This window comes from Notolepis coatsorum (genome assembly GCF_963971535.1).
Source record: "Notolepis coatsorum genome assembly, chromosome: 19".
Lineage (NCBI taxonomy): Eukaryota > Metazoa > Chordata > Actinopteri > Aulopiformes > Paralepididae > Notolepis > Notolepis coatsorum.
In genome coordinates this window covers 620,787-648,090 of record NC_140183.1, presented here as the reverse complement: position 1 = coordinate 648,090, position 27,304 = coordinate 620,787, and the positions used below count along the sequence as shown (strand labels likewise).

General features: G+C 42.7%; 1 long non-coding RNA gene across 1 annotated transcript; it reads right to left on the bottom strand.

Annotated features, from left to right (window-relative positions):
* Positions 1-207: 207 nt before the first annotated feature.
* On the bottom strand, positions 208-22,409 carry LOC311246807. The gene is made up of 3 exons (XR_014620817.1): positions 22,269-22,409; positions 18,000-18,200; positions 208-1,746 (listed from the first exon to the last, which is right to left on the bottom strand). It is a non-coding gene; the product is annotated as an uncharacterized lncRNA (long non-coding RNA).
* Positions 22,410-27,304: the final 4,895 nt, after the last annotated feature.

The window sequence follows — 27,304 nt, the reverse complement described above, 5'->3', positions numbered from 1 at the left end:
GGGTTGGGGGGGGTTGGGTGGGTGGGCTGTACATTGGAGGTGGTTGGGTGGGTGGGTGGGGGGGGAGGGTTGGGTAGGAGGGGTGGGTGGGGGACACTGTACAACTGTACAAGCAAAACTGTACATTGGAATATTGACAAAACCATACTTGGTAATTTACTGTACATTGGAGGGGGTTGGGTTAGGACATTTACAGGGGCCAGTTTCGAATTGCAGTCTCCCGTAGGTGTTCTTTGAGAGTGGTTTTGAAAGTGGGTAATGATTCACATTCCTTTACAGCAGGGGTCAGCAACCTTTTTGACATGGAGTGCCTGTTTGAAATATAGTTGTAACTAGTGTGCCTCAACAATATTCCATGCATCGTAAATTTCTTTCTCATAATCAGGTCTTTTTAATGATAATTTTTACATTATTACATCATTATTGTTATTATTAACAATATTATTATGATGGTTGTATCAACCCTAAATCTGAGTTGGGGAGGGGGAATGCAATGCAGACAAACAGCTGCATACAGTGCGACCATTTCACTCACATTTGCCCATTCATTTTTGGACACATCACACACCATCGGTGTGTGTACTGTACGTGTGCTGTCATAGCTCCACCTACAGGCCTAATGGAGAACACCAGGATGTGAATGTGAGGTATATTGTGTAAATAAGTTTTGATTGATCGCAAGACTACACTGTAAAAAAAATAATAATAATAAGTTACCAGAACTTAAAAATATTGAGTTCAGTTACTGTGCATTAAGGTTTTCAGTTTTCAATCCATAATAAGTTAACAGAAAATGGTGACCGTAATAATGTTTTTGTTATAAGGCTCTGCAAATGTTACTGAATGATGTAGCAATGTATTTCCAGCTAAATTAAAATAATAAACAAATAAAGGGTCTCAATTAAATATGTGGTAGTAAAAAGAACCTGTGGGAGGATTTCAACAAGATAAATGCGACAACAGTGCAAAATATTTCACTATAATATTTCAAAGCCATTTTTATTTTTATTTTTTTAATGCTGCCCCCTGTGCCTATGGAAATGCCCCCGCGTGCCTAGGGTTGCCTACCCCTGCTTTACAGCTTTGGGTAGGGCGTTCCACATTGATGTGGCATAATTGCGAAACGTGTTTAGTCCCTTGTTTGAGCCGAATCTGGGTTTCACTTTTCAATTACAAACGAGGTAGCAATTCATACCTCTGGGTCTGCCTGTCTCAGTCCTTTGTTATGCGCCCTGCGCTCCAAGTCCTTGGTGTTGATAATTTTCTCAGTGTCTGCTGTGTGGATCAGCGAAGACAAATGTCAATGTGAAATGAACCAGACCAATACAATGCAACAACGTAGTGGATTCTGGATTGGACTTTATAAAGACTTTACGATTATATGTAAAAACTCCCTACGTTTTTGGCTGGTTCTGATTCTCCATAGTCCTCTGCATCAGGTTCTGTTTTCATCCGTTCACTTGAGATGGTGGCTGGAGACTCTCTGTGCTCCTCAGTCTGGGTTTGGTTAAACCACAAGGACTGAGGTTTCTCTTCCTCATGTTCACTCTTCACAAGGACAGGAATGAAAGTGAACATGATATCAGCCTCCTGCAGACCTTGGAGCTGCTCCCTACTGACTGCTCCAGAGTTCCTCCTGCTCCTCTTTAACCCGTGGAGACTCTGGCTCCTCCTGGTCCAGACTGGGGCTCCTCTCCTGCTGCTCAGGGGGAACCTCCTCTTTACAGACAGAGAGATGTGGGGGGTCTGGAGGGAGGAGCAGAAAATGATATTGTAAATATAGATAGCCATTAAATGTCTACATTTCATGCATGTTGTGGAAAAAAAGTCTGCACACCGTCTATAGTGTTCCCAAGGTTTAATGTACTTGAACACAACGTTTCGGCCTGTGGCCTTTTTCAAGTGTCACTTGGGAACTTGGGAACACTATAGACGGTGTGCAGACTTTTTTTCCACAACATTACAGATCTATTTTGAGTCTAGCACCCGTGACTACACTTGGGATGTGCGTGAGTCTTTTCTACTACGTACATTTCATGCATTACATTATAATAATTACTAGGGTTGTCAATATGAATGTGAAAATGTAATGAAGCGTTACAAAATATATATATATTAACACATCAAGTGCCATTCAGCAGGGGGCGCTGTGGGCCATGAGTGCCAGCGCTCTGTTCAATGGGGATAATGCCGGTGTTTGCAGTGCTAAAACTATATTAAATATTATAGCTATGGATCTAATAACATTGTCGATTGTCAGTGAGTTTCTTCCGGTCAACATGCAAAAAACAGATACTTTTTTCATCCGTACATTTCCGTTTTATACCGTGGTGAATATGAGTATAGTTTGAGTGATTCTGAGTAATCACAGGAAAAGACGCGAAAACAGCGGTTTAGTGAAATTCACTAAACACGTTGCCATTCCTCGCTTGGATCAACAATCAATCTGAAATCAACGCTAGATTATCGGTATTATCTTTCATCATGCATGCATGAAAGGGGGTTTGGAGCGGGGCGCCCCTCCGTGCTGTGATCACTACCAATGGGACACACCACACACACATACCACACAGACACGCTTCGATCGCGGGGAAAGAATCGGATCAACGCAAGATTGATAACATATAGTCCTTACCTTGTCTATGATGTACTGCAAAAAGAATAATCCAATTATCTGATCGCCATTCCAAATACTGGTCGCGATCGTGTTTCCAGCATTATCCAGCATTGCACATGAACGGGGGGGGAGCCTAGTCGATGCATCGTTATAAGCGCTTGTCTTGCCGGGGTATTAAGACCCCGCCTGCACGCCGCAGCTCGGCCAAGAAAACAAACCACATCGTTTCAAATGGAGTGCAATAGCGGCCGCAAGGCGTTAGACGGCGGTATTGGCCGTTTGCAATCTCAGACCCATTCAGGACGCCTGTACCCGTTCCGCAACTGTAAGTTACTTCCGGGGTAGGCCTGATTGGCCCCGACAGGCACGTGACGCAGCAAACTCAGGACGCGCAACGAGGCTGCTGAGAGCTGTCGCGCGGAAATAGGCTGTCTATTGCCATTCTCTAACACAAACTCTAACCTTAACCAGCTCCTTAACAGCGCCTAAACTTAACCGTTCTAACCTTAACCAACTCCGAAACAATGCCTAACCTTAACCTTAACCTTAACCATGCCTAACCTTAACCATAGAAAGAATATTGCCATTCTCTAACACAAACTCTAACCTTAACCAGCTCCTTAACAGCGCCTAAACTTAAACGTTCTAACCTTAATCAACTCCGAAACAATGCCTAACCTTAACCTTAACCTTAACCATGCCTAACCTTAACCGGCGAAAGAATACACGTTAAAAAAAAAATCACGTTAAAAAAAAAAAATTGATGGGATTCGAACTCGTCAACAACGGACCGCAGGACCGCAGGACCGCTGCTCTGCCAGGTGAGCTGAAGCGCCGAATGAAAATCATGGCGGATTAGGGCGGTAACATAATTCCGCAAGCTCTGCCGCTCCGCTCCGCGGAGCGTGCCGCGCGGCAGAGAAAGTTGCGCGTCACGTGCCTGTCGGGGCCAATCAGGCCTACCCCGGAAGTAACTTACTGTTGCGGAACAGTTACAGGCATTCAGGACAGCCTGCACAAGGTGCCTCGATGGATTATGAATGGCAATAGCGAAAAAAAGGAAAAACGAAACAGAAACGAGAATCTTCGTTTCCAGCACTCAACCGCTGAGAATTCTCGTGAACGGCAACCAAAGGGTTAAAATAAATGTGAAAACCTTAACGTTTAATAAATCAATGCAATTAAAGGCATTACCCTTTTTGACCCCACCTGCCTCCCATAGCTTCAACCTCCAACTGTGGTGGCTGGTGTGTTTACATTCCTGATAACTAATAATGAGCGACCAGACATCTCCTGAATGTCTTATTTCATTAGTTTCCAAACTGACTACACAGGTCAAGCTACGCTAAGCTATGCTATGCTTGCTAATTATGCTAACGTTAGGTAGCAGTCATCAACTCATTCTGCGCCAACCACGTAATATTACGCGTTTGCTCACCAACCGTTGGCCGCCAAACACGTAATATTACGTTTTTAGATCGTTTTTTCTATTTTAATATTCTATACACTCTCACGGACCTCGGTGTTATCATTGGAACTCATTCTGAGACCTCAAGAGTGCAATGCCGGCCGAATCCTACTAGGTGGTAGTATCGCCTACCCTTTGAAACCTTATTTCACACTGTGTGTTACATTTTCTATGGTCCGGGTGGAGAATTTGGACCCCGGCAAGTGAAACGCTTCATTCGAGCAACTTGGAACGTGTCCAGCACACTTGATGCATATTTTGTGATATTTCATGTCAGGGACCCGATGGACATCAATACTGGAAATCGTGATCAGACAATTGGAAGATTCATTTTGGATTAACTCCTAGCAAAGGTAAGGACTATATGACGTCAATCCTACTTTGATCCTACAATGAGTTCACATCGATCGCAGCGATCAACGTATGCAGTATTCAAAACGTATGCCGTTGCTGACGATCAGAGCATCACAAAACGACCCCCCCCCCACCTTTGATGCCTTCATGATGAAACATAATACCTATTATATACCTTTGATTTGGAAATAGTATCATGTCCAGGCGAGCAACGCAAACGACTTTAGCAAAATGCACATAGCGCTCCATAACTCAGCTTCCAGGAATTAACCTGGATCACTCTGAAACTATACAATATTCACCACGGGATAACACGCGAACGTATATGTAGCAGGTATATATAAAATATACTGTTATGTATTCCACGAAGAATCCCTCCCTCACGTTTTATTTTAATTTGTTTATTATTATCTTTTACTCTCAGTCTTTTATTTTGAAATCGTCACTTCCTGCCGAAGTGACGTATTTCCCCTTGCACTTCCCCCTTCACGCCAGACTATCTGGATGCTGAAAGGGGTAAGACGTTCGTTCATCACCTGTAAACATATTTCTGGTTTAAAAGAACGTATTGATGGTTTACATATTGTAAATAAGTTGCCGGGCAATGAACCGGGGTGTATGTAATGGTATCTATGTAATAATGAGCAATTCTGCACTTGTTGTAATGTAATTTAGCTGTAGTGGCGAACTTTTGGAAGGACACATGTGACTGAGCTAGTGGTAATGGTTGAGCAATGTGTTGAAGGCCCCAGTCTGAAGTGTGACTTGATATTTCCCCATTGCAGCATAAGTGAGCTGTTGACGCCATCTGCTGGCCAATGTTAATATGTGACTGTGGATGTCCCAACAGGTAATTTGAGATGTCTTATTGTTTATTTTGTATTATTTCATTGTGTTTTTGTTTGTCGTCTTTTTTTTACATATTGGACTACAAATAGTGTCTGTCAAATGAGCTTTCTCCATAGCTATAATATAGAATATACAATAGATCCGCAAAGATCGTGAAATGTCGTGAAAATAGGCAATGGAAAGCTGGCGCTAGAGAGCAGAGATGGGCGCTGGCTATGGCGCTGAATGAGTTAACAGATTGCCCGAAGCAGTCAAATGTATTGTGGCAGATATCATCCCCCGTCCCATGGCTACATAGAGGAAGGGAGATACTACTGCCACGGGCAGAGGAGAGTTAATTAAGGAGTTGATAGGACTGATGGAATACACCTGTGCACCACGTGATCACCCCCCCACACACACACACCAGACACGGATAGCATAAAACCCTAGGAGAGACAGAATAGAGTTGAGTGGAGGTGAGGAAGGAGCAGAGAGCAGAGATAGAGTGTAATTAATAATACCTGTAAATATTATACAGATGAACAGCTTAATGACATTGTTAAACCAGAAAATAGGTTTTCGTTGATACACCTAAATTGTAAAGCCTTTATGCGAATTTCACCAAGATTAATGAATACTTAAAAACATTTAATAATAGATTTTCAGTTATAGCATTATCTGAAACGTGGTTAAAGCAGGAGAATTGTGCTGATTTTCACTTAGAGGGTTATGAGCTGTATCACCTGGATAGAAACAACAAAAGGGGAGGGGGCGTGGCCCTGTATGTGGACAGTGACTTGAAATGTAAACAAGTGCAAAGTATAGTAATCGATGACTTAATGGAAGGTATAACTGTGGAAATTGAAATGGATAAGGTGAAGAATATTGTTGTTACTTGTGTATACAGAACACCAGGGTCAAGCATAGAATCATTTAAAGACAGTTTGGAAGAGTTATTGAATGGGTTAAATGAGAGCAAAACATGTCTGATTTGTGGAGACTTTAACATTGATCTCTTAAAGCAATCTAATCACTGCACATCAGATTTTGTGGATGCTCTATACGGCAGAGGGTTCTACCCACTGATCACAAAACCCAGTAGAGTAACCTCAACTTGTGCTACATTAATTGACAATATTTTTATAAACACTTTGGAGAACAATATTAAAAGCGGACTTGTGATAAATGATATTAGTGACCACTTACCTATATTTGTAATATATGACTGTCAAATTAAGACAAAGAAGGAAGAAAACTCCCTTAGATACACAAGGGTAAGAACTGATGACACAATAGCCAAGTTCAGGAATGATCTGGTTAATGAGGAGTGGAAAGGGGTTTATGTGGAAGAAGTAAATGCTGCATATGAGGCATTTTTGGACATTTACTTGTCGCTGTATGAAGAACACTGTCCAATGGTAGTACGGAAGCAAAAATGTAATTATAAAATAAAACCCTGGATGACAAAGGGCTTACAAAATGCAAGTAAAAAGAAAAACAAACTCTATAGAGATTTTATCAAATTAAGAACAAAAAAGGCTGAAAATCAATATAAAGCTTACAAAAATAAATTAACTACTATTGTAACTGAGGGGTACAATTCCCTGACTGTATTGATAAGTATGGTATCATTAAACCACTACCACTTTATGTACTTTAATTACTGGCCATACAGTACATGATATATAAATATGATGAACACTTCCCACAATGAATCGGTTCCACACAAAGTGGTAATTAAGTATTTATTGCAGCAAAAGGTACATAATATACTTCTCTATTTTACTTTGGATGCGCTTATAAGGCAAAGGAATGTGCGTAGGCAAATCAATAATGAATGTCCATTCTCTGGTTACGCAGGAGGTAATTATACAACCTGAATCTTAGGGAATTATATCTATGGTACACTAGTAATATATAGCGGGAGATACTGGAAGGGTCCCCCCGGTTGTAAGCCAGCAGGGGTAGAGGATCTGTCGGTAGTAGAGAGTCTGGTCAACGATGACTAAGGAGACTCCAAGTACAGGAGACGGTGCAATAGTCTCTTGATCCACAGACGAATACAGCTGTTCTCCGTAGACTGTAGCTCCACAGTGAAGAAAGCTAGCTGGCCTCAGGCTCTCTGAGGCGCAGACTCGACGTGGCTCCTCACAGGGTAAATCCCACACGTGTAGGCGTCGGCGATTCTCCGCTCCATAAATCACAGGACCAAAACAAATATAATCCAGCCGCAAAGGGCTATGTAGTCGTCGGGTAGATTAATCCAGTGTACATGTCCACACGGTTCTCGTCTAGGTCTCCTCGGGTGAAAGCGCCATGAAAGCAGCCCAGCCTGGATAAGCACTCTAGCTGATACGAGGAAGCGTTGGTGATGCTGGTCACTGTAGAACTTTAGCCGCACGATACACTATACACAAATAGACTATTACTGACTTAATAGAAATATGTCGCACTCGACGGTATAGCGCCAAACTCTGACAATTCAGTTATTAATTCGCACACGGTCTCAATGCTCTATTTGGGGCCAAACAGGCCATACTTCACCGCACGTTGTATCGTGGGTGAGGCTTCAACTTATTGGGTAACTCTACTTCTGTATTCACCTGCGCCATATTTATATGCACGGCGAACAATCTAGTGCCAACCTCATTTCTGTCTCGTATTCCTGGGCAAGGCCGGGCATGTACAGACATGTCTTGACGGTGGCTTTGAACCTGACTCTGGAGGCACGGCCCTGGCGCCTGTGGACCGCTGTCCAATAGGAGAATGAAATATTATGGTCTGTACTAGGCTAAAGGGACATTCCGTGTATATGTACAAGGAATATACAAGGGATATCAAACGATATACAAATACTATGCAATATATATCAATCAATAAATATATATATATTCTGTTTAATCTGATCCTTTGTAACAACTATAATTAGAAATGCAAAGAAAGAACACTATAATAATGTCTTAAAGGAAAATATAAATAATATCAAAGAAACTTGGAAGATTTTACGAAATGTCATTGGAAGCAAAGCTGTATCTGCAGATTTACCCAATTACTTCATTAATGACAACAATACAGTTATTAAAAACGTGAATGAAGTGGTAAATGAATTTAATTCATTTTTTGTAAATGTAGGCCCAAACCTTGCTAAGAATATCCAAAGTCATAATGAAGGGAAAGCAAATAAAGACTGGACAGGGGAAAGTAAAGTGTTGCAGTCTATGTTTCTAGGACATGTGAGTGAAAGACAAATTATAGAAATAGCATTAAATTCAAAAAATAAGACATCAACTGACAGTGATGGAATTGACATGATAATTGTGAAGAAGACCATTGATTGTATAATTAACCCCCTGTGTCATATTTTTTATCTTTCCTTTCAAACAGGCACCTTTCCAGACAGAATGAAAATAGCAAAGGTTATTCCTCTATTTAAATCTGGGGACAAACACAGCTTTACCAACTACAGACCAGTGTCTTTGCTTTCACAATTTTCCAAGATTCTTGAAAAAGTGTTTGCTCATAAATTAGATAGTTTTATTGAAAAGAATAACCTGCTGAGTGAGAGTCAGTATGGATTCAGGGCAAATCGATCAACAGCCTTAGCCTTAATGAATATATATGAAGAAATAACCACAGCAGTAGATGAGAGGAATTACACAATAGGGGTGTTTATTGACTTAAAAAAAGCATTTGATACGATAGATCATCACATTTTAATTTCTAAATTACAAACATACGGTGTGAGAGGGGTGGCGATGAACTGGTTAAGTAGCTATCTTGAAAATAGACAACAATATGTACAACTCTCTGGTTACACATCTGAATGTATGAATATTGAATGTGGTGTCCCTCAAGGTTCGGTCCTGGGGCCCAAACTTTTTATTTTATATATTAATGATATATGTGAAGTGTCAAACATATTGCAATTTGTTTTATTTGCTGACGATACAAATTTCTTCAGTTCAGGAAAATACCTTAAAAAATTTGCAGATGACATTGTAAATGAAATGTGTAAACTTAAGATATGGTTTGATAACAATAAGCTATCCCTAAATTTGGAAAAAACGAAATTTATGATATTTACTAATCGAAAGAAGGACAATGTGGCATTATGTATTGACAGAGTTAATATTGAAAGAGTATCTGAGTTAAAATTTTTGGGTGTTATGTTGGATGAGAAATTGACATGGAAGCCACATATAATGTACATAAAAAATAAGGTAGCCAAGAGTGTTTGTGTTTGTATTATTTCATTGTGTTATTTCATCGTCTTTTTTTTTTTTACATATTGGACTACAAATAGTGTCTGTCAAATGAGCTTTCTCCATAGCTATAACATAGAATATACAATAGATCCGCAAAGATCGTGAAATGTCGTGAAAATAGGCAATGGAAATCTGGCGCTAGAGAGCAGAGATGGGCGCTGGCTATGGCGTTGAATGAGTTAACAGATTGCCCGAAGCAGTCAAATGTATTGTGGCAGATATCATCCCCCGTCCCATGGCTACATAGAGGAAGGGAGATACTACTGCCACGGGCAGAGGAGAGTTAATTAAGGAGTTGATAGGACTGATGGAATACACCTGTGCACCACGTGATCACCCCCACACACACACACACCAGACACGGATAGCATAAAACCCTAGGAGAGACAGAATAGAGTTGAGTGGAGGTGAGGAAGGAGCAGAGAGCAGAGAGAGAGTGTTGTACGGAGTTTGTGAGGTGAGAGGTAGTTGAAAGGAGAGGAGAAAGCGAGAAGGTGTTCGTGGTACTGGACCCTGGACTGGCTGAGAAACCCCCTTGTGAAACTGACCCTGGACCGGAAGACAAACCCTGAGTATTGAACATTCACTTTTTGTACTAGAGCCTGATACGTGTTTTGACCCTGAACACCACCAGGCTCGTCACAGTATTAACAAAATGCCACCATTCAGAATCACCATTCAAAGACTCCTGTGACCAATAAGTAGTTATGATTACTTCCCTAACCATTTTCTCATGCATTTCCTTATGACTGCAGCCCCCACAGATGTATTTTGCTACATATTTTTTTTTATTAATTGTTAATCGCGAATAACACAAGCCTATCATGCAACATTTTTCTTTTCTTTTAATAATTTTTTTTTTAAATAGGTTATTATTAGCTAGTGTTTCTCTCAAAGGGACATTCCACTGCAAACCAACATAAAACTAATTGACCAGATTAAGGCATAACTGATTAACCCATTTAATTCGCAACACCATTTTTAGAATAGGTCAAGCATGGGGAGAACATGCAAACTCCACACAGAAAGGCCTGGGAGATCCCCCACCTGGGTACCTGGCGTCGCGGAAACCTGGTCCCCAAGCGGGAATCGAACCCTGGACCTTCTAGCTGTGAGGCGACAGTGTTAACCACTACACCACCGTGCCACTAGGGGGAGACAGTGTTAACCACTACACCACCGTGCCGCTTGAGTCCTGGTTCCAGTACTAGTCCTGTGGTCCCCTAGCTTCTGCATTGTTATCAAGGGACATTGTGGACTCGTAGTACCACCATGCCACTAGAGGGAGACAGTGTTAACATTGTGGACTCATAGTACCCCCATGGCTGTTCTGCAAGGAGAATATCCCTGCAGCTTCTATGTGGCTTCGTGGTTATGTTAAAGGAAACAACTTTTGGGGGACATTTATATTGTTTGGTAGGAACTACAACACGTTGGGAAAAGCCTGCACTGTACCCATGTGTCTGTGCATTCATAGAGAATGCACTTCAAACCAGTTTGGCATTTGTTCCCTTTTAATGTTACGGTTAGGGTGAGGATAACAGTTTGTACTCGTGAGAACAGTCTGACACATTATATTGTATACGGACTACAATATTATTATGAGAGAAAAAGACAGCCAAGATTGTACTTTAAACGAAATTACTTTTATTTGCCTGTATTCTAATTACATGCAATGCTTTGGTCCAACATTAAAACGTCAAAGTAGAACTGTAATATTGAATGGAATTGAAAACCTTTATTTATCCCCAAGGGGAGATTAAGATGTCCTTTACAGCAGGGGTTCTCAACCTTTCTGCTGCCAAGGCACCCCTGTGTGCAATAAAATATTCCAGGGCACCCCTACATACGATAAAGACTTTTTCGGTCCTGTCTTTTTTGCTACAATGATGATACAATGATTCTTTATTTGCCGTGCTGTCGTTGAGATGTTTTGTTGTTTGTTTGTCTTTGTTGCTTGTTGGTGAATCTGCAAATATGAATTGCCCCACGCGGGATCAATAAAGTTGTCTGAATCTGATGACAAAAGTGCTTGCTTTCAAAATAATGTTTATTTAAGAAAAAACTGAAAATCATGTATTTTTTTTTTAATACAGAAAAGGATCACTAAAGTGCTATCTGTTGCAGCTGCACTGTTCTCCATAAAAATAGCATATTTGGATAAGTTTGACAATTTCTCAAAAACAGAAAATCATGTATTTTTTTTAAATACAGAAAAGGATCACCAAGTTACCATTTCTCAAAAAATATAAATAAATACAGAAAATAAGCACTTGTTCACTCAGTGGACATTTCTAGCTCAATGCGAGGTCCGCTGCTGCTGGCTAATAATACGGTCAATACGTGGGGAGATCTTTGACAAGGCAACACGCATGTCATCCTCAAGGCTCAACTTGGCCCTATATTTTGTTTTCAGAGCCGTCATGGATGAAAAGCCAGCTTCACACATATGTGGGGCTGAATGGTATCAACACCTTAACTGCAGCATCATGAGATACTTGGTACTCAGCACCACACTCTGAAACTAGCTCTCCAGGTGGTATCAGATGAGATTTCAATGAGTTCTTCCAAGAGTTTGGATGGAGATGTGTCAGGAAGCTTTGTCTCAATGTTGTCTGTAAAGTCTTTTTTTATCCAGAGTGACTTAATGATTTTCAGATTTTTAGAAATGGTCAAACGTATCCAAATATGGTATTTTCATGGAAAACAGTGCAGCTGCATCAGATAGCACTTTAGGGATAATTTTCTGTAATCCAAAAAATAATTTGGATTCACTATAAAGTGCCACGTTTTGATATATTGAGCTTTAAACTTTAAGTACATTTTTTGGAACACGCAACCTAAAACACCTTCCTCTCCCAAACCGTTCCTGCAATTGTTTTATGTTGCATGATGATCATGGATATTTATTATGTATTGTATTTTTTATGTTTAAATATCAACATAATCTGTCTGTCCACCCTCAGTACATTTACTATCAATATAATATAGTAGTCTGACTTCATCATATCTTTTCAAACGCACACACATAGAGGGAGAATGCCCCCCCCCCCCCCCCCCTCCTTCCCAGTCCTCCTTCCAAGTCCCCACCCTGCTGTTCTCTGTCGCTCTGAACAGGGCTTGTTGTTAGCTTATGCTAAAGGGACATTAATTCCGGTCTTAAACACAACGTGGCCACAAAGGAATGGCAAGGATTGCAAAGCATGTTATATGCATTTGACCCGTTGCGGAATAAAACAGCAGGGATTTGTTTTGGGTCGCAAAAACACTATCCTTGCTGTGTTTCAATGTCCGCGTTCCAGATCCAGAGTACGCTACTACTGCTGAGCTGAGAGACGCTAAGCTCACTGCTCAGCCTGTTGTGTTGAGATGCATCCTTATTGGCTGTGTGCTGTAGAGCGGATATGAGTCACGACACCACAGAGTTTCAAAATAAGAGTATCATAATGACCTAAATGTTGCTAGCTTTCGGAGCCTAGTTATTTAGCTGGAGCTGCGCGTGGGCAGAAATGAGACCCGCTATAGGATTTTCAAAATAAGACTGTTGTCATTCTATATTTTTAAAGAACATTGCCAGGCATCTCGCGGAACCCCTGGCAGCTCTCCGCGGAACCCCTGTGTGCCGGGGAACCCCTGTTGAGAACCGCTGCTTTACAGCATAAGCAGCAAAATAGCTATTTAAAAACAGCAATTAAAAAACAGTTTATACATAACATACATGTGTTAAAACAAGATGGACAAGTACACAGGGATAAAAATAGCTAAAATAGGACTAAAAATAGCTAAAAAAAAGAGTGGTGAAAAAGAAACAAGTCCAATCATGAATGTGTTGTTAAATAATTAAATTAATTGGTTACAGTCCACAACCCAGCTCCTCCAGTCCACGGCAGTTGGCCCGTCCTGGCCCTGTTTGGTTGTGGAGCCTGATTGCCACCGGCACAAAGGACTGCCCCAAGCGCTTTGTGGTATGTCGGGGTGGGATGAGTCTGTGGCTAAACATGGACCGCATTGCGGTCAGCTCACCATGGAGGGGGTGGCAGGGTTTCTCAAGGATAGCGTACAGCTTCCTGCTCGTCCTCCCCTCTGCCACCACCTCCAGACTGTCCAGGTCCACTCCCACCACAGAGCTTGCTTTTTTTACCAGTTTGTTTATTTTGTCTGTGTACTTTCTCAGTCAGTGCTAAGTGCAGTCAGTGCTAAGTGCAGCATCACTTAACAAAACAAAAGTAGTACTGTAGTACTCTCAGGGAAAGATCTAAAAAGAAATTATAATAATAATTTTTTTTTTGGGAAACTCTTGGGTATGGTTTCTGGCTCTATTGCACTAACCATATGCCATATTTTCTATCTAAGCTTATTGAAAGGTGTATGGAAAGCTGCACAAGTTATTCCACTACCCAAAAACAAGAAGGACATGTTTTCATGCGCTAATAGCTGTCCTATCAGCATTCTTCCAGTGCTTAACCCTAACCCTAACCCTATCAGCATTCTTAACCCTAACTCATGGAACCCTAACCCTAATTTCACTCCACAAGTACTGCTTTATTTTTTTTTCTCCACTTTTTTCTCCTCTTTTTCCTCCAATCCCAATTCCGCTGTGCCAATTCTCCCCTCCCCTGTCTTGAACATTGCTCGACTATGCCCCCCACTGGCCAGTTGTAGTGAGGATAGAAGCCTTGCATCACATGTCGCCTCCGATACACGAGGAGGCAGCCTGTCACATCTCTTCACCTGCCAGCGCGGACTCTCAGTGGCGAGGTGTAACGTGTGGGAGGCTCACACTACCCCCGCTATTTCCTGTCTCTGCTGTGCAGGCGTCCCCAACCGACCTGTAGGAGGCGCTGTCCACAACGTCCAGATTACCACCCATCGACTTCCACCCGCTAATTCTGCCAATTGAATTAGTATGACGGCCGGAGTCGAACCCGGTGTCTCTTGCATTGGTGACGAGCGCAATGTCCGCTGCGCCACCCAGCCGCCTTTCCACAAGCACTGCTTTAATGCAGATGACTGATCAGTGGATGAGTGATATAGATAGGAAAAGGATTGTGGGTGCTGTAATACTTGATTTTAGGGCTGCATTTGACCTAATAGATCACAATATGCTCTTAATGAAACTTGCTGCTTATGGTTTTAATAATTTGACTCTTAACTGGATGAGGAGCTATTTATCAAACAGAACACAAACTGTCTATTTTAATGGTCGTTTTTCTACTGTAAAGACGGTACATTTACATTTAGTCATTTAGCTGACGTTTTTATCCAAAGCGACTTACAAGTTCTGTACGACAAGTCATCAGGAAGGGCACAACTCTATCAGCTGAGTAACAATGTTCATCAAAGTGTTGAGTGCTTTTTACAGTACAGTGGGAAGTGGTTTAGGCCCGTTGCTCCACTCTATTTTTACTAATGATATGCCACTTGTCCTCAGTAAGGCTAGTCTAGCTATGTTTGCCGATGATTCTACAGTGTATAGTCATCAAACAACATGGATGAGCTAAATGTGCAATTGCAAAAGGATCTGGACTTAATTCTGGAATGGGTAATAAAAAAACAAATTGATTCTGAACATAGGAAAGACTGAGGGGCGGGATCCACTAAGAACTGTGCGGGGTTTGCGCGCGGTATCTGCTCTGTCTTTGCGAGCTACAGTATCCACTAAGGACAGCGCAGTTGGCTCGCAGCGCTGAGAGAGGCAGAGAGAGAGAGCTCGGAGGAAGTTCACTTGTTTAAACAAACTGTATAAATGCCATAATACTGATATAATTTTCATTCATATTTCATGAATATCCCTAAACGCATGTCTCTCTGTCACGTTACAGCACGACAGAAGCAGGAGTCACAGTCCCTTGGAGCAGCGTCTCAGTCCTGTGGAATGTGGGCCTGGGCTCAAATAACAGCCAGCTACACATACTGTACCCCTTGACCAGCCAGCTACACATACTGTACCCCTTGACCAGCCAGCTACACATACTGTACCCCTTGACCAGCCAGCTACACATACTGTACCCCTTGACCAGCCAGCTACACATACTGTACCCCTTGACCAGCCAGCTACACATACTGTACCCCTTGACCAGCCAGCTACACATACTGTACCCCTTGACCAGCCAGCTACACATACTGTACCCCTTGACCAGCCAGCTACACATACTGTACCCCTTGACCAGCCAGCTACACATACTGTACCCCTTGACCAGCCAGCTACACATACTGTACCCCTTGACCAGCCAGCTACACATACTGTACCCCTTGTCCAGTCCAGAGTAGACTACTATTTAACATCTAGGAACATAAAGTTAGACTTGCCCCATAGATTACTTCATTAATATATCATATTTAATTAATATCTTACACAGAACCACAGACGCATGCAATATATTTGTCTTATTCTCCCCAATCAAAAAGATACTCCCGACAAATGTCCAAACCATTCACCCAGGAATACTTTGACCTGCTAACCTGTGTGACCTAACGACCGGCGCATGCGTGGTGGCGCCTCCGGCCCCAGGCCATTGACGATGAGCAGACATGAACATAATATCATATCCAGCTCACATATATCCCCACATAATGACCATCTAGGACCAAGCCTGTCGATCATCAGTCAATCAACCAGTCATCATCCTCTCTAAAGATGGAACTCCCAAAAGTATAAAGCCGTGTTTGTTTCGGTTGTTCATGGCCTTAGTCCGTGGAGGGAGGGCTCCGGTCAAAGGACTGTATTCTTCTTGTGTGCTCCAGCAAATAAACCATCGGTTGAATTTCACCCTCGACTCCCGATTCAAATTCCTGTCCGGCCGCCTCATAATCACCAAAAGATCTCAGCGTATATTTTAAAATCTATCAATACTGTTGATTAAAGTTGGGACTCGCCCCTTTCGAAGTGGAGCATGGTGCAGTTTGCTGTCGGTGTGAACGCAATCAAAATGTATATAGTGCCTAATCTAGGAAGCGCAGGGTTTTTGGAAGTGAGTCTGAATGAGAGAGTGTGCGAGCATGTGTGTGTGTGTGTGTGTGTGTGTGTGTGTGTGTGTGTGTGTGTGTGTGTGTGTGTGTGTGTGTGTGTGTGTGTGTGTGTGTGTGTGTGTGTGTGTGTGTGTGTGTGTGTGTGTGTGTGTGCAACTGAGAGAGCGAGCGTGTGTGTGTTTAATTGATTGATTGAAAACTTTATTAACAGATGGCAGAATGGGTACAATACAGTACGGCTCAATACACACAATTGTTAAGGGGATTTTCAATTCATCATGGGTGTGTGTGTGTGTGTGTGTGAGTGTGTGAGTGTGTGTGTGTGTGTGTGTGTGTGAGTGTGTGAGTGTGTGTGTGTGTGTGTGCGAGCGAGCGAGCGAGCGACAGAGTGTGTGTGCAAACGAGCGACAGAGAGCAAGTGTGTGCGAGCGTGTGTGTGTGTGTGTGTGCGAGCGAGCGACAGATAGTCTGTGCGTGCGAGCGAGCATGAGAGAGCGAGTGTGTGAGAGCGTGTGCGTGTGTGTGTGCGCAAGCGAGCATGAGAGTGTGTGTGTGCGAGCGAGCGACTGAGAGAGGGTGTGTGTGTGCGAGCGTGTGTGTGTGTGTGCGAGCGAGCGACTGAGAGAGGGTGTGTGTGAGAGCGTGTGTGTATTACAAAATGACTAGTAAAATAATAAAATGTTATCAAGTAGGGGTGTAACAATGCATCGATTAATCGAAATGCATCGATTCTAATGTGTTCGGTTCGATGCATCGATTTGAATATGTTAGAATCGATTATAATAGAAATTAATCGAAATAAAACAAATTAAATTAAAAAAATAAATTATTTGTGTGTATTATTTTTATTGACTTATAGTCCCAAGTGAATCAGTTCCCCAGCCACATTTGTGTATTACATTTTTTTTGGGGAATTAACTGATAGAAAATGAATAGAAAATTAATGGAATCGAATCGTGGTCAAATGAAGAGATTTCATGATGCATTGAATCGTTGCCTGAAGAATCGTAATCGAATCGAATCGTTGTGAGGTGGAATCGTTACCCCCCTAATATCAAGCATTGTGCCTGTACCCAAAAGTAACCTCTTTACTTGCTTTTTAAAGCTTTCTTTGCTTGTTGCTTGAGTAATTTCATATGGCAACCTATTCCACTGTGAGCTGGCCCTATACATAGCAGTTAATTTCATTGCATTTGATCTCGGTAGAGGAATTGAAACAGGACCCCTGGTGACTTGTCTTGTCCTGTGCTCATGTCTGTCTTGGGGAAAGGTTATTCTTGAGGCAGCTTGGTTGTTTAGACACAGCTATATTCCTGAATAGTGTTAGTAGGCTGCGTGTCGATCTGTCCTCTACTTTCAACCACGCAGGATCACTATGCATTTGGTCTACAGCTGTTCTCGTAGAACACCCGAGTGCAAGCATTTGTCTTGATGTTGCTCATGGAGAAGTGCTATTATATAAATAAAGTTGAATTATTATTCTCATGATACTGACTTTGCTCATGGAGACTTCTCACACAGGTTATCTTGATCCTTGAGAGGACAGTGGTCTCAGCGTCCTCCTCACTGCTCCAGGGTTCCTCCTGTTCCTCTTTAACCCGTGGAGACTCTGCCTCCTCCTGGTCCAGACTGCTGGGGCTCCTCTCCTGCTGCTCAGGGGGAACCTCCTCTTCACAGACAGAGAGATGCGATGGGTCTGGAAGGAGAGACAGGAGCAGAGAGAAACATACCCACCTTTAATCTCCTTGTTACACCTGACATTGCGGTTGGATATTAACACCCTACAATAAAATCTATTTGCACAATATGCAGCCTAAGGGTTTGTGTCCATATAGTGTTTTTCTCTGGCAGGAAGCTGGGATGAAGTGCTTGTGCAGTGAGAGGAAAATAAACGCTGCGCATGGGTTTTGTGTCTCTGACAACAATATTGAAATATCAACATACCATCACTCTCACCACCGGTTTATGAACAGTAGTGACGACACCAGTGCCATCAGAGTTCAGAGATTTTCAATTTGAACTTTTCCTCTAGGCGGCCGCTTGTTGCTGCAGTGCATAGTGCATACGCTCTCTCCTCATTGAGAATTGAAATAAATGCGATATGCCCTACATTGTTGTACTAGGCTGAGAGCTATATGAGAGTGAAAATCAGTTCAGTAAGACAACTATCAAAACATTTAATTTTGGCATCAAGGCTGTTTCTAAATCACTCCCTGCTAAGCATAATTTAAAGCCAGCCAAGCATACTGTAAGAGCAGGGAGTGCTCAATGACCAACCCCTCCCCTAGTGGGAACCATATAAAGTAGGGATGTTCGATATTGGCTTTTTTACAGATATCCGATATACCGATATTGTCCAACTCTTAATTTCCGATACAGATATATGCAGGGTTTCCCCCCCCCCCAAAAAACGTAATAATTTCAGGTAATTAACATTACATATCTCTTGTTGTGGAATTAACACAACATTATGCATACTTTTTGACAATAAATAAAATCAGAATTTGTTCTTACTTGCTTGCCTGGGTAAATAAAGGTTAAATAAATAAATGTAAAACAATTTAAATTAAAAAAAAATTATCTTTTTCTTTTTTAAACAGATACCGATCATTTTCGATATTACAATTGAATGTCAATATCGGTAGGCCGATAATATCGGACATCCCTAATATAAAGCCATGTCCTTCTTGGACCATAAAGAAACAAGAGACCACAGGTGGATACTGGGGGGGGTGGAGGCAAACAGAAGCATGAGAAGCAGCTGTATGGAAGCAGCAGCACAGAGAATGAGACATGGATGTTGTAGTTTAAATACCGGCAAGACCACCTATTAGAGCAGTGGTTCTCAACTGGTCTAGCCTCGGGACCCAACATTTTCCTTAGTCATTAAGTCGCAACCCAATTTTTTTAACCACTATGATTTATTAAAAAAATAAAAATTGCAGTAATACACAATCTTTCATGCACTGTTAAAAACATGAAATAAACACAAAAGTGCAACTAGGGCTAAAAACCCAATGAAATTAAATAATAAATAATATATGCTTCTTAGCAGATTTCTTAGCTTAACATAACAAACCTAAGTTTGGGGGAACTAATGGGATAACTGGGGTTGCAACAAAAGTGCAGCTAGGGCTAAAAACCCAATGAAATTAAATAATAATAATAATAAATAATATATCTTTCTTAGCAGACTTCTTAGCTTAACATCCCAGGGAACTAATGGGATAACTGGGGATGTTGTTTGCTCCTGACAAGAGTCTCAAAGTCTGGGGTGATGGTTGGTAGACAAAGCAACTCTGAGGTCATGCTCAATGTCCAATCTGTTCCTCTGCTTTGTCTTCAGCTGGACCAGAGCTGAGAAGCCACTTTCACAAAGATAGGTAGTGCAAAAAAAAAAATATATATATATATATATATATATATATATATATATATATATATATATATATATATATATATATATATATATAAAAAAATAAAGAATACTTTATTTTATTTTTCACACACAAAATGGGTCGCGACCCACCAGTTGAGAACCACTGTATTAGAGGAGGCTGTAGCTGACACCTCACCACTTAGTGATGCAGCGCTACCCCAGTTGTCTGCCTGGACCATCTTTGCAGGCGTCATTGTTGGATATTTAGTTTGGACAGAAGGCGTCGCTATGGAGAAACTGTGTGATATGTTGGCATGAGAAGAAGAACACTGGATCTCTCGATGAAAATCTTAGAAAAGTGTTATCCGCGGAGCTAATGATGCTAATAATGGAGCATCACCGTCGGTTGTGTGATAGTAAAGGACTAACCTTCTGTATTGTCACAGTGAAAGGGTTAACCGGCTGTTGTGTGGCAGTGAAAGGGTTAAACAAGTTGTTTTCTGGATGGTATATCATTATACTTTATTACACTTTATCATCGTAGGTTGTCCTGGTGTTGTGATAATTAACTAAAGGATAAAACATTGATATGGGGACATCCCTACTCTCCCATTCCTACTGATTGTCTATCCACTGTAGGGCTGTACCGAATGCTTCGATCATAATGTTGACATTCAAATTCTAAATCAACATTAGAACTTTACATTTTTAATAATACATTTTTCTTCTTCTTTAATTTTTTTTTTTTTATGTGTCTATTTCAATCTGTTTAAACCAATGGTGGTTTTCGTCATAGTTGCAGTTAAAGGTCAACCTCCACGTTGTATTTTTGTTCAATAAACAATGTGGACTAGGCCAACAGTGGCTTTCATGAAGAAGGGGAAAAAAAAGTATTGAAATTGACCCAGTTTTAGTGTTTTTATCAAACATTTTGTCTGCCCAACACAATCACCACGCACATGCATATTTTAATCAATGGTTCATAACGTGCGTGTGTAATCGAAATGATCGTCACAACAGGTGCAGGACAACAGGGGGCTCACCAGGGGGCGCTGAGAGTCACACAGCTAGTGGCAGGCAGAGAGCCTTGCTACCATAGATATATGCTTGCTACTAGCCGAATGAAAATGTATCTGTTTCACCTCACTATTGCTCCGTGATTATAGCCATCCATCCATCTCTAAAGCTAACCACTATTTGTAAAAGCCACAACCACGTTACCATATTTGTAATAATGTAAATCATTGTGTCGTTGTACACATATTGTGTTTATAACGTTAGTAGATAACATAGCTTAGCTTGGTAGCTATTGTGCTAACAACATATCCCGACATCCGGCTCGCTGGCCGGCATGAACGACCGACCCAAAATGGTTCTCTCCTCTCTGTACACCCCGACCCGTCCCCACGGGTGCCGTGCCGGGGGGCCCATGGACGCGACGGCGGCGGCAGCCGCAGGGCGCCCGAGCCCGCAAAGGCTAGTGTTACACGATAGCTATGAGCTAACTAGCGCTGCGGGCTCCGGCGCCCCGCGGCTGCCGCCGCCGTCGAGTCCACAAGCTCCTCCGCGGGGACGGGGGCACACAAAGAGGAGAGACCCACCCGCAGGGACGGCGGGCTATAGGCTAACGTCAGTGAGTGTAGTGGTCCCGACTGCGTGTAGCAGGGACGGCGGAGATATAGGCTAACTGTGATGCACCGAGTGAGCCACCATTGATCTAGTACTATGACCCGGACGGACATAAGGCATACGTTTCCTGAAGTGACGTCACGGCCGTGCTAGGTGCTAGCGTCTGATAAGCTTTTAGATTCGGCTCATTAATATGCACCTGTTGTCCTGTTCACCTGTTGTGACGTCGGCGTTTGATAAGCTTTTTTGATTCGCGCGTGCATGTTATTCGTGCGTGGACCTTTTTAACTCTTTCAGAGTGGCATTTCCGGTGTCAAATGGAAAAAAATAAATAATGAAATTATATACCAATGATGTAAACTACCCATAATTGATCAGTAGGGTTTAACCTGGAGGTTGGGCTTTAAAGATTAGGCTACACTAATATTATGCTATAAGACGTCACCATCACTTTCATACCAACCATGCCCTTATTGGATTATTTATGTTGACGAAACTGACCAGTTATATTCATTAAAGAAAGTTGATTTAATAAAAGAAAAAGACTCATTTAATCAGACTAATCACTTCTTTCAAATTGAGTATTTAGTTTTAAAGTTGACGTTTTTTAAAGTTTTTTGAAGTAATTTTTTTGTATAGACATTCGAAGCTTCGTTTAAATACTTCAATAGAAGCTTCGAATGTTAAAAAATTCCCTTCGGTACGGCCCTGATCCACTGTGGATGTGCTGGTGGTTCTGAAGGTTACCGTGGTTACCGTGTACACTGAAGTCTTTCCCACGCTGGTGATCCTGGACGGGACCCTCTCCGCTGTGGACCTGGTGATCCTGGACGGGACCCTCTCCGCTGTGGACCTGGTGATCCTGGACGGGACCCTCTCCGCTGTGGACCTGGTGATCCTGGACGGGACCCTCTCCGCTGTGGACCTGGTGATCCTGGACGGGACCCTCTCCGCTGTGGACCTGGTGATCCTGGACGGGACCCTCTCCGCTGTGGACCTGGTGATCCTGGACGGGACCCTCTCCGCTGTGGACCTGGTGATCCTGGACGGGACCCTCTCCGCTGTGGACCTGCCGGTGTCTCTTAAGGTTACTTAACCGGCTGAAGTCTTTTCCACACTGTTGACAGTGGTAGGGTTTCTCTCCACTGTGGACCCGCAGGTGATTCCAAAGGGTACCGGCTTTACTGAAGGTGTCTCCACACTGTTGACAGTGGTAGGGTTTCTCTCCACCATGGTCCCGCTGGTGATTCCTAAGGGCACCAGATTTGCTGAAGGTGTCTCCACACTGTTGACAGTGGTAGGGTTTCTCTCCACTGTGGATCTGCTGATGTCTCGTAAGGACATTTAACCAGGCGAAGTCTTTTCCACACTGTTGACAGTGGTAGGGTTTCTCTCCACTGTGGATCCGCTGGTGTCCCTTAAAACTACTTAACCAGCTGAAGTCTTTTCCACAATGTTGACAGTGGTAGGGTTTCTCTCCACTGTGGCTCTGCTGGTGTTTCATGAGGTCACTTATCCAGTTGAAGTCTTTTCCACACTGTTGACAGTGATGGAAGTTCTCTTCAGCGTGGCTCTGCTGGGGATTCTTCCAGTGCTGTGACATAGTAGAGGTCTGCTCACACTGATGAGGTCTCAGCTTGGGGGCTAGGAGCAGAAAACAAGGAGGGGACAGACTGTGAAGAAACAGACGACAAGCAAGTGTCAAATAGTCACAATAGCAGTTACTGTTCAAGATTAAAAAAAATTATAATAAAGAAAAAAGAAACATTACTTGCACCAGCTGCACTTTTTTTGATATAAAGAATGATTACATTTTCCATACGATCTCACTCCCCAGGTCTGACGGCTAACAAGCCATTATTCCATTGAATTACCTCACTGGGTGGCAGAGAAGGTCTGGTTCAGGGGGAGGTGAGAAGCAGATTAGGCGATTAGGAGATTCTGATCACCTCAAGATCCAGAACCTGCAGATTCTTCCTGACAAAAGAAGCCTCCCAACTCCTCCTGCAACCAACAGTCATGTCTCCCCTTGACTACTGCAATGCACTGCTAGCTGGTTTACTGTACCAACTACCGCCACCAAGCCACTTCATTTAGTGGGGGGGGGGGGGGGTCGTTTAGTATTCAAATAGTTCATCGAACCATCGAATAGCAATATTGTGAGCTTTGCCCATCTCCCTAGTCACAGGATTGGGAAAAGATAGGAGAATGACTCAACGAGTCGGGAGGAGACTCCTCCTCCATCAGCCACACCCTGCAGTGGCCCCTCCCCCTCATCATGCTCCTCCTCCATCAGCCACACCCTGCAGTGGCCCCTCCCCCTCATCATGCTCCTCCTCCATCAGCCACACCCTGCAGTGGCCCCTCCCCCTCATCATGCTCCTCCTCCATCATTCACACCCTGCAGTGGCCCCTCCCCCTCATCATGCTCCTCCTCCATCAGCCACACCCTGCAGTGGCCCCTCCCCCTCATCATGCTCCTCCTCCATCATCCACACCCTGCAGTGGCCCCTCCCCCTCATCATGCTCCTCCTCCATCAGCCACACCCTGCAGTGGCCCCTCCCCCTAATCATGCTCCTCCTCCATCATCCACACCCTGCAGTGGCCCCTCCCCCTCACTAGGGGGCACTAGTTGTTCTGAACGGTGTGCCCTGTCAGGGTGTCTACAGCGTCTATGTGGCAAGTTACATTTCTTTGTAATGCCAGTTTAATCAAACATAAGGCCAATTTTGCTATAAAAAGCAATACATTTTAAAATATAGACAGTTTAAACTTGACAACATAAACATTCTAAATAGACCCACGGTTATTTCCTGTTGCAGTGTTCGGCTAATATCAATAACTGATATGAAATTACCTTGAGCTAAAGCTGTTTCCTAGCAACACAATTCCAGTGAAACCATCTATAGGCATGTATATTTTTTATGAGTAAATATGCATAGTGTCAGTTCAAAATGATCAGTAAGGCAAATTGCCAATAACATGTTGACTTTTAACATTTGTCCAAAAATGTTTATTAATGTGAAAAATGTATTTGTCCTTAACAGGTTCAGCGCCAGAGGGCGCTATGGGCGTTGGGCCGTTGTGTGCCAGCGCTCTGTTCAAGGGGGATAAATTCCGGTGTTTGCAGTGCTAAACCTATATTAAATATTATAGCTATGGATCTAATAACAACGTCGATTGTCAGTGAGTTTCTTCCGGTCAACATGCAAAAAACAGATAATTCTTTCATCCATACATTTCCGCTTTATACCGTGGTGAATATGAGTATAGTTTTAGAGTGATCCTGTGTAATCCCAGGAAACTGCATTTACTGCATTTCATTATAAATAGTGCCATTTCTCGCCTGATTATTGAATCAATCTGAAATCAACACTAGATTATCGGTATTATGCTTCATCATGCTAGCACGAAAGGGTGGGGGGGGGGGGGGGGGGGGGGAGTTTTTCTATGCTTCGATCGCCACCAACGGCATACATTACACAGTACATTACAGACACACACTGCAATCGCGGGGTAAAAATTATCGGATCAACGCAAGATTGATAACATATAGTCCTTACCTTGTCTATGATGTACTGCAAAAAGAATAATCCAATTATCTGATCGCCATTCCAAATACTGATTGCGATCGTGTGTCCAACGTTATCCAGCATTGCACATGAACGGGCGGGCGGGGACTAGTGCACTGCAACCCTGCCCGAGCCCTACCCGACCAGACGGGTTCGGGCTGTGTTGTGAAGGATCAGATTAAACCGAATATATATATTTATTTATGGATATATATTTAATAGTATTTGTATATCGTTTGATATCCCTTGTATATTCCTTGTACATATATACGGAATATCCCTTTATTCTACTACAGCCCATAATAGTTCATTCTCTTATTGGACAAAAGGACCAGGCGCCAGGGACAAGCCCCTGGCGTTCAAGTTCAAAGGTACCGACGAGACATGCCTTTACTAGCCCCAGCTCCGCGCATGAATACGGCTACCGAAAGCAGAGCGGCACTACTTGTCCACTGTGCATATAAATATGGCGCAAGAAATGTAGAATTCCTCTTAGTCCTTTACCCTTCTACCCAACTAAGTAACAAGACGTGAAGCCTCACCCCACGATACCGCGTGCGGTGTAGTACGGCCTGTTTGGCCTTAGAATAGCAGTGAGACCTCGTGCGAATTAATAGTTGAATTGCCAGAGTTTGGCACCGTATTTCTATTAAGTAATAATAGTCTATTATGTATGGTGCATCGTTCGGTTAGAGTTCTAAAGTGAGCAGCACCCCCATCGTTTCCTCGCGTTATCTAGAGTCTTAACCAGGTTGGGCAGACCACGCGTGGTGCTTTCATCCGAGGAGTTCTGGGCGAGGACGAGTGGACCTGCACATTGGATTACCTACCCCGACGACTGCTGAGCCCTATACGGCATGGAATATCTATTTGCTTTGGTGCTTTGATTTGTGGAGCGGATAATCGCCAACACCGGTGAGTGTTGGATTTACCCCGAGAGGAGCCAAGGTGAGACGGCGCTCAGACCAGACTGAGGTCGCCTCGCTTCTTCTTCGTTGTGGACCGACAGCGACAGCTACAGCTATCGTCTACAAGAGAGCCCAAGTGTATTCATCTGCGGATCAAGGTTCTACGGGCACTGTGTTCTGTACCTGGACTCTCCCTAGAAATCGTTGACCAGACGGGATACAGCCGACGGCTCTCCTACCCCCCTTACTGGCTTACAACCGGCGGGACCCCTTCAGTATATTATCCAGCTATAATCATTAAGTGACCATCGCTATAATCCCCTAAGAGCCAGGTTGTATACTTGCTTCCTGTGTAACCAGAGATTGGACATTCAGTGTTGATTTGCATACGAGTACTCATTTGCCTTACAAGAGCATTCAATTCAAATCATAAATGTAATAAGTAACTATTATATGTACCCTTTGCTATATATTAAATATTTGACTATTACCTTTGTGTGGACCTGATTTCATATGTGGGAAAGTGTTCATCATACTTAGATATCGTGTACTGTATGGCCAGTAATTAAAGTACATAAAGCGGTAGTGGTTTAATGATACCATACTTATCAATACAGTCAGGGAATTGTACCCCTCAGTTACAGGCTGGGTAAGGCTTTGCTTTTCAATAAATAATTCGGGCTCGGCCGGGCCGGGCAGCGCCCTCTTTTTTTTATTTATTTTTATTCCGCGCTCGCTATACTCATAACTAGGGTTATAGGATAACATTAAGTTTCTGTTTCAGTTTCACGCCAGCTGTCATCACAGATCAGAGAGTCAGAGACTCGTGTCTCTCTGAGTCGCGATGGATAAGTTAACAGATATGGAATTAGGGAAAGGGAGAGCTTTTGAAAGTTCCCAATGCGTCTGGAAAGCTGCATTTTTGGAAACATTTGGATATAATTACCGCAGCCCGCAGGGAGAACTGGAGGGGAGTAGAACAGTGATGAAGCCCTCAGGTGGATGATGAACAAATGAACCGGACCGAAGTGGCATTGGTTGTTTGAAGTTGGATATAGCCAGTTGGCGAACGTTTTAATTTGTTCTTGGATGTATGTAGCCGGTTAGCGAAGTTTTGTTAATGTTGTTCAACGCGTTGCTGACATCAACAGCGAAGTGGTGAGTCTGATTATTATTATTTGCTGGTGTGGGGTCGCCGCTGCCCTGTTCTGTTGTGCTTTCATTATATAATATAAATGTTGCTCTGCTCGAAATCTGATTTCTGTTTTCTGTTTGTTTGTATAGTGACTAGAGAATATCAATTCTATTTAA